The following is an 8,537-nucleotide window of genomic DNA, read 5'->3' as shown; positions in this document are numbered from 1 at the left end:
CAGTGCTTGCTCGCTCTGCTTGGTTTCCTGATCTTGTTAAGGCCCTAACAGGCCAGGAAAGAAGCTGTCTCATTTCCTGCCTGTGCTTCTCTGATGTGTCAAAAGAAAGAGAAACAGCCACTTCTCACCCTGCTGGTGCTGTTGGTGTCATGGCAGTGAACTCGGCTCTGCCAGGGTTGGCAGAATGAGATCACCTCTGGAGTGTGATATGGAAAGAAGCTTGGAAGCAGAATCAAGTCTGGTCTGTACTTCTAGGAGTGTGATCTTAGACACTAAGCAGGGTCCAGATAACTTTTACCATTTGTGTCATAGTCTCCAGTAAACCCCAGAAGTGTTCTCTCATAAGGGTAGATCGAAGTGTTAGAAACCTGCTGAATAATGTTACGTTAACATATCTAATTACATACCACTTTGTAGATTTCCAGATACTTCACAAAAAACTGACAAAAATTGAAAAACTTGACATCAAAATACTGTACTACTATTATGGCTTCCAGTAGACGTTGCAATATCACTGCCACACATGCAACCACAGGTCATGCACAAGTGGTTAACAGCACAGATTACGTTTCATCAAGTAGAAAATACACCAACAAAGGCAGGTGTGTCAACGGTATGGGTTATATAGATAGGATATTCTGTGCAGACCTGGTTCATAATTCCCTTTTACTCCTAAATGGATTCCTTTGCATGTTGCACGCCCCTTAGGGGTATTTAATATAAATGAAGAGTAATATTCAACACGACTTATTAAGGAGAATATGCAGCCCATAGTGTGCTGTACCAGAAGGGTGGCAGGTGACAGCTGTGATGAACAGCACAGCATGTATGTGATTAAAATGACATTGTGTTGCATATTAGAAGTATCTTTTAAAACATTCTTGCTGGAAGTGCCTGTCTCTCTCTCTCTCTCTCTCTCTCTCTCTCTCTCTCTCTCTCTCACACACGCACACACACACACACACACACACACACACACACGCCAATCAGACTGCTTCCTCGGGATCAGGCAGCACAGGAGACACCCCCGGGGGCCTCACCTCTGAACTTTGGCATTTCAAACCTCTTCTCAGAACAGTCAGCCAAAGACCCCGGCAGGCAGACCTCATCAGAGGGCATTGTAGCACCCAGCCATCCACACACAATCAAACTCACCACCCCTTCCCTCCTTCAGCAATCCATAACTGTCACAAAGTACAACACTGTAGCTGCCAAAAGCCTTTGTATTTTATTGGTTATTTATGGATATTTTAGAGTGGATTACTGCTATTTTAAACCTTTTTTTATTGTAACAGAAAGATGACATTAGACTTTAAAATAGTATTTAATTATGTATTTAGTTCATGGTAAAACACATAGATAGAATCTAAACCTTGGTAAATGTCTTGTATAGGCATGGTAATGTATAAAAAGAATGGATTTACCATTGTAAACCTGACACTTCTTAGAAATTCAGTGGTCCTGTATTAGGGAATTTTAGAAAGAGAAAGTCTTTACTAGCATGCAAACAGACAGGATGCAGAGAGAGAGAGAGAGAGAGAGAGAGAGAGAGCAGAGTTGTTTGTGACAGAAGAGGGTGTGAGAGAGAAAAGCTCTGGTGGTTGATTCGTGAGGGGAGGGACAACCATAAGACTGTGATGTGACACAGCAGTGTTGATGAGAGAGAGAGAGAGAGAGAGAGAGGGAGAGAGAGAGAGGGGGGGGAGAGAGAGCACTGTGCAAACAGACAGTCACAAATTGCACAGACGTCCAGCCTTGCAGCAAGAGCAAAAACACACACGGGAAATTTAGGAAGGAAAAAAAGAGGGAGAAGGACCTGGTGGAGGAGATACACTGCTGCTTGTCTTCTCTTATCAGTGAATGGTCTGTTATGAGAACATAAGGAAGCCTCCTTCCTCTCTGCAGCAGTAGAGATGATCCTGGGCAGCGTGGTGCTTGTTCAGCTGGGCAAGGGGATTTAGCAGGAGAGGGACAGCAGAGACACAGGCACTGAGAAGGTAAGCACCAGCACTCCCCTCCTCTTCATCCTACAACAATACAATTCATGAGCCCAGCGACGGCTGCTTCAGTCAGCTCGATCTGCTGCAACCGGGCTGGGATCTTATTGAGATTCAGCTTGCTTCTGATTGCCAGAGCAGCCTGCTGTGCCATCAGGACTAGCTGTTATTTATTTACTGTACAGTATGTTGTAATACATTGTTTAAGAAATAGCACTACCAAATAACCTGTGCTGTAGTTGCATAATGAGAAAGATATGTATGATTGCCATACAAGACAATACTACAGCCCTGCTTACTACTGTACAAAGCTGCAGATAGAGTGTATTAATACAGCACATTTTTATTCATATGCTGTAGGTCTGCCCATCCTGTATCATGTGAAATAAAACTGCAGTTCTACATCTCCTTAAAAATGAAAAGAGGTATCCTGCATGCATACTCGATGATATAGCACAGTATCTTAGTTATTAAAGTACACTAGCCTGTGGTATTTATTAACCCCTACTGACATGCATATACAGAGACATAGGGGTATTGTGGAGGCACATTTACATGCACAAGAGTTAACCAGAGAACTGCTAATCCAGTTGTGGTCAGATTTTGTGCAGATGTTCTTTAGAACCAGTTATAGTGTCAGAATTTGGGGAACCATGGAGGTGTATATTCATCTATCACACCCACATTTTTACAAATATTTAGAGAACCGTTATTGAGAGTGCTACTGGGAGTGATGCTGTTGGCAGATTATGTACATTACTCACATGCATGTATAACTCACAAATGCTTGTTTTTATGTGTTGTGCCCAGCAGTTGTATTGTATTTTAGTATTTATTTGTATTATTTATTTTCAGCAATGGGTCATTGTGTTTTTCACTGCCAGAGAGAACCCAGATTAATTGAAAAAAAAAAACAAAGCTTCTGTGTCAAAGAGTTCCCACACAATGCATTCATTGCACTCCTCATTCACTCCATTCCCAGCAGAAAGAAATCTTCACTGCACTAATCTTTGCAAAAAAAAAAAAAAAACAGTTGTTCCCCCACTACGATCATAAAACTCACAGCAAAAGTCAATGTAAATGTTGTAACCTGTCACAAGGGTTACTGCACAGTCACCCGGCACTAGAATTATGTATTTTAAATTGTTTATTTATGTAGCCATGACCTACACCATCTTTTAGTTTAACAGAGGAAAAAAAGCACCTCTAGGCAAGTTTCCCTTTTTTTTATTATCCAGCAGGGAACGATTTGGACACCAACCACCATGAAACAGGCACGCCAGGAATAAAATTAAACCATTTCTTCTCCTTCTCAAGGGAACCAAAAGACACAATCAGGTATACTAACAATAATGCAGTTGTTCAAGCCTATCAATCACTTTTGACAACAGCCGACACTGGGAGGGGTTATTTTCTTAAAAACCATTACTTATCTATTGATAAAAATACAAATGTTATTTCTAAAAACTGTTCAATAAAAATTATAATATACAATTATTTTAAAAATAAATTACAAAAAAAAAACCCAAAAAACATTCTTTCCCTGAATTCCTCTTAAAGATAGCAGAATCTGTTCTCTTATTAAATTAAACACACCTCTTACCTTACCGTCTACACAACCGAGAGCCGGTACGGTAATAGCACCAAACTCGGTTACCCTTACCCACAATTGAATTCCTTTAAGGTCAAAATTCCCTTTCCCGCTAAGAGCACCACCAAAAGAGAAGGAACAGATTAGTCTAACAAAGCAGTACACAAACCGCAAGTATTTAAACAGACACACAATATATGCGTTATGCTAAGTCAGTAAGACAGATATGCAAACACACACACACACACACACACACACACACACACACACACACACACACTATACGGGTATATGTCTATGCATTCTACTCAAGCAGTGAAAAGAGTATGCCATTCAATATTCAAACACACACACACTCTACACACAGAGGGAAGATAAAATGGCAGCAGGCATGCCCCACTAAACACTAGCCAGCCCACTAAACAAGTTGCTAGGTTGGGAATATACAAGCCTTTATACTTGTATCTTCACTCTGAGTACCTCTCCCTTCAGCGGCTGCTGTCAATTCACCCGCTCTTCTTGGGACGACATACAACTCTCCACTGGTACCGTGGTACTCATTATTATTCTTTAAGAATACCCCGTATCGTTTATGAATCTCCAGTGGCTTACTCAGTGTTTCGGCTGTCCAATGCTGTTATCTTCCCTTCTCTCAAATCTACTTGTTGCAGTTTTTCTATTCTCTTTTGTTTTGTTTTGTTCCGTTTTGTTCTGTTTCGTTCTGTTTCGTTCAGTTTCATTTCATTTAGTTTTCGTTTCGTTTCGTTTCCCCGTATCCCTGTTTCTGGCCTGTCTTTGCTTTCCCAATACAGGTCTTCATAAAGGGGGTGCAGTGGATTTGAAATCAACTACAGGTGCCAGTAGATAACTCACTGTGAAACAAGCCAAAACAAAATTAAAGTGACATAATAATTGCATCAGTCAGTGCAATAAATAAAACATGCTCAAGTGTACAAACAAATAAAAATACGATTCAAAAGTAAATCAAACTACACACTGAATTTAAATACGATGTGCCCTTGTAATTAAACAAAAACATGTATACTAAAGTGAACCAATTAAATCAAATTAATCATAAGTGACCCCTGCAACATAAAGTCCCAGAAAGATAGCCTGAACAGGGTCTTTAATTGTTTGCCTGAATAAGCAATGTAAACATTGTAATGTAAATTGTATATACTGTACTTCTAGCTTACTGGTTGTGAATGTATGATATATCCAAGCCTGTAACCAGGACACCATTGAAAACAACATAACTCCTCTCAAGAGACTGTACCAGTCACAGGACTAGAAGAAAAGTTAAAATAATATCATACATTTGGACGCCAGCGTGCCCACGTGTGCCCATGTGAAAAGTTATTGAAAATGGTGGGAGATGGTAGAGGGCATGGAAAAAGGAAGGTGTCACTCATTCGATTCTGCAATGACAGGAAAGCAGAAAGTGTGGCACTTTCTAAAGCTTGCATTTTGTAACAAAACATTATGGGCGTAGATTAGCTGTGTGTGTGTGCCTGTTTCCACTTGATCATTCAGTGACTGAAGCAGCAATGCTGCATGTGTAGTGACAATGGTTGCAAGCTTTTTTTGAGTTTTTTTGTAATGCATTGTTCAAATGTGTATCTGAAATGATCTTAAAATAATTTTATAATTTTGTTTAGCTTGTCTTTTTTTCCTTTTAAGAAAAGCATTTTTTCTATTTTCTACTTTCTCCAATTAGCCCTGTAGTGTTGCATGGAATAGAGCGTGTTTTAAAGTCTGTCAGCGGGTGTATGAAATGATGTGTGTTTCATTGCTTAACCAGTAGGAACACAAATGCAATTAAGCACTTATTTCCAAGAAGCTAATGTGGGGACAGCAATCAAATATCACACAGGCAAGTCAGGCAACAGCAGCTGGTGCCGCTGTGAATGGGACTACATGATTTTTGGCTGTAGTTAATCTTTGTAAACCGGACCATGCAGGATCTGCTAGAGTGGCACCAAATACAAAGCGCCCAGTAAAGTAATATACTTATAACTTTAATTCCTAAAAAAATTCAATTCCTTGAATAGCAGATCACATATTTTAACAGAAGCAAATCTTAGCCTGATTGGTTCTGTATTCTTCAGATATAGATAAAAACAATGAAATGTAGTGGCCATGTCATTGTATATAAATACCTCCACTGTTTGTTTTTGAATACATGCTCTCTTGAGAAATGTTAACTGCACATTATAGCCCAAAAAATCTATTAGTCCAGCTTTACAGTTTTCCAATGTTTCGATGCACTAAGTGCAAATAGAGAAATTTTGCCTGATCCAGTTTTTTACTTTTTCGTTTATTAAAGTTCTGCGTAACTTTGAGTTCCATTCCACATATCCCAGAGTAATTACTGGAACTAACTACAGTGTATTTACTGGGTGATTGTACAGTACACCATTTGTATATAGTTTTTACACGTTTCTGCTACTGTTAGAAGATATTGCTTCATTACAATCCAAATTTAAATACTGCAAATATAAATACTATTAAGAGTACCTTCATTTATCATTCTGGTTTTACCAAATAATTACTTACTACTTAATAAGTGCCTTTGTGCTGAAAGTGAGTTCTTCATTTTCTTTGTTATATTTTTGTATTAAACGCAGACAGCCTGATACATACAAACTGATTCCCAGTTCACCCAGTTAAAAGCATCCGCTCTCTTCAATGCAAATGTTTTTATTTCTGCTTAAAAGCGTGCAGTTTGAGGGGCAACATTTGAACAGAGCTCATTTAGTAACTGTTTTTGACCTCTGACAAGAGAAAAGAACGGTTTGTTTGTTTATGTTTGTGGGATTGAAGTTGTACTGGAGTTGACTAATTGAATCGTGGTGTATGTGCAGTTGTACTGTTGAAAGTAATTAATTACACTGTGGTATAATTATGGTGGGTGACCTAATTACACGCTTAAGCTCAATTTGTGCCATAATAGATTATTGGCTATTTGTGCTGATTGGAATAAAATAAACAAACCAATCTTATTGGGATAGTTTCTTTTTTACCAGGTGAGATTACATGGCACATTGCATTTTAGCAGGTAAGTGTAGTTAGAATCACTGTGAGAAAATTCACAGGCTATTTTCAGAAGACAGAGTTTTCACAGACAGCCTGGCACAGTGCAATGTGGGCACAGGCATCTCCCTACAGAACTCGTATCAGTGCTCCCCAATACACATCACCTGCACCTCCACGTGTCAAATCACGCACACAATTCACATTACCCCAGTGGTTCTGAGGAACTGTAGACACATTGTTTGTTGCTACAAACCCCAAGCCCCACCCCCTGCCCCCCGTCCTCATCCCCGTTAAGGCTTTTTCTTTGCCCCTTTTTGCCATCTGCTTTAAACAAAGAATTCCTAACAAGAATTCCCACCATTGTGCGTGCAGAGGTGTGTGTATTCCATTCCATTTATGGGCTGTACTGGTGACAGCAACATGTATGTGTGAATCTGGTTACAGTCTGTATTGCATGCCTGTATGCAGTGCACTGCACATCAGTCTATTGTATTGGTTACTTGCTTAAAGCTGTCTTTAAATTGAGCATTCCCGCAGCAGGATCGCCCCTCAGGATCCACACTCCTTTTTACAAGGGGGTCCCATGATTGGAAAGGCAGCCAATAATTCCTGAGCACTTAATACACAGAGACCCCCCAACCATCCTGCATCATTCCCTTCAGCCTCACAGCACAGCCAGGGCTCTCCACCATCCACAATTGATCTTTTATCCCTTAACATTTCCTTTATATAGTTAGGAATTGTTTCTTCACTAGAATAGCACTTGGACAGCAGCTTATACAATGTTATCTGGAATAGGGAGTTGTGCTTTACACGCTGGAAACACAAATAAAGGAACATAAATAAGTCTACTGCAAGTTTTCAGATCTGATAGTCAAGACCAAAATGTTTGACGGGCTCCCGAGTGGCTCACCTGGTAAAAGCATGACTGTGTAGTGTGCAGGGTGAGTCACACGGTCATGGGAGAACAAGTTCACGTCCTGGCTGTGCAAAGCAGCCGGCCATCGCTGGGGATAATGGAGGGAGCATCGCATTGGCTTTGGCGCTCCTGTGGGTTAGGGAGGCAAAACCGTCAGGGGCTGTTTCTCCTCATCACTCTACAGTGGACCGTACTGGCCAAGCGCCTAGTGAGCTCAGATGGACACGAGCAGGGTTGGCCTTTGTCCTGCAGTGGCCTGCTGACATCTGCTCCTGAGTTCCTGGATGTAGAAGAGGAAGCTAGCTTGGTTTTAGGATTGAAGGACACCCACTGGACCTTCAGTTCTCCTGAGCTGTGAGGAGAAAAAATGAATTGACATTCTAAATTGGGGAGAAAATCGTGGATAAAATAACTGAGCACTCTAAAATAAAAAAGACAAATAAATGTTTGGTGCTTGCTTATGGTCTCTATTAGTACTACAGAAACACAAACAAGTACTTAACTGACAACTTAAGCTCCTGGCTGCACTGTGTAAATGTTTTTCTTAACTTACTATGTTTATTGTCGGTCATTGAATGTTTATGACTGCTCCTTGCCAGAGCACTCCCGATGTCAAGTTTAATATGAAGACCACCTTTCTTGGTTGAATCAATACATCTGCCACTCTGCTGCTCACCACTGATGCTGGAGAACAGTGTGGATTTGTGCTGTCTTTACTGCTGAATCCTGTGCAGTGTGGATTTGTGCTGTCTTTACTGTTGAATCCTGTACAGTGTGGATTTGTGCTGTCTTTACTGTTGAATCCTGTACAGTGTGGGTTTGTGCTGTCTTTACAGTTGAATCCTGTACAGTGTGGATTTGTGCTGTCTTTACTGTTGAATCCTGTACAGTGTGGATTTGTGCTGTCTTTACTGTTGAATCCTGTACAGTGTGGGTTTGTGCTGTACTGTTGAATCCTGTGCAGTGTGGATTTGTGCTGTCTTTACTGTTGAAT

General features: G+C 40.4%; 1 protein-coding gene across 8 annotated transcripts in view; it reads left to right on the top strand.

Moving 5' to 3' along the window:
• The first annotated feature begins 1,661 nt into the window (after positions 1-1,661).
• LOC117401942 (diacylglycerol kinase beta-like) overlaps positions 1,662-8,537 on the top strand; it is a 43,876-nt gene continuing 37,000 nt past the window's right edge. For 4 of the 8 annotated variants that reach the window (XM_034002728.3, XM_034002755.3, XM_034002720.3 and 1 more), the window contains exon 1: positions 1,662-1,997. The gene's annotated coding sequence lies outside the window, so the exon portion shown is untranslated. Of the gene's footprint in view, positions 1,998-3,235; positions 3,336-8,537 lie in introns of all 8 variants that reach the window. The other 4 variants (XM_034002763.3, XM_034002746.3, XM_034002702.3 and 1 more) reach the window with 3 other exon arrangements.

The sequence above is a fragment of the Acipenser ruthenus genome, chromosome 10 (assembly GCF_902713425.1).
Source record: "Acipenser ruthenus chromosome 10, fAciRut3.2 maternal haplotype, whole genome shotgun sequence".
Classification (NCBI taxonomy): Eukaryota; Metazoa; Chordata; class Actinopteri; order Acipenseriformes; family Acipenseridae; genus Acipenser; species Acipenser ruthenus.
This window is presented reverse-complemented; position numbering and strand designations above follow the sequence as displayed.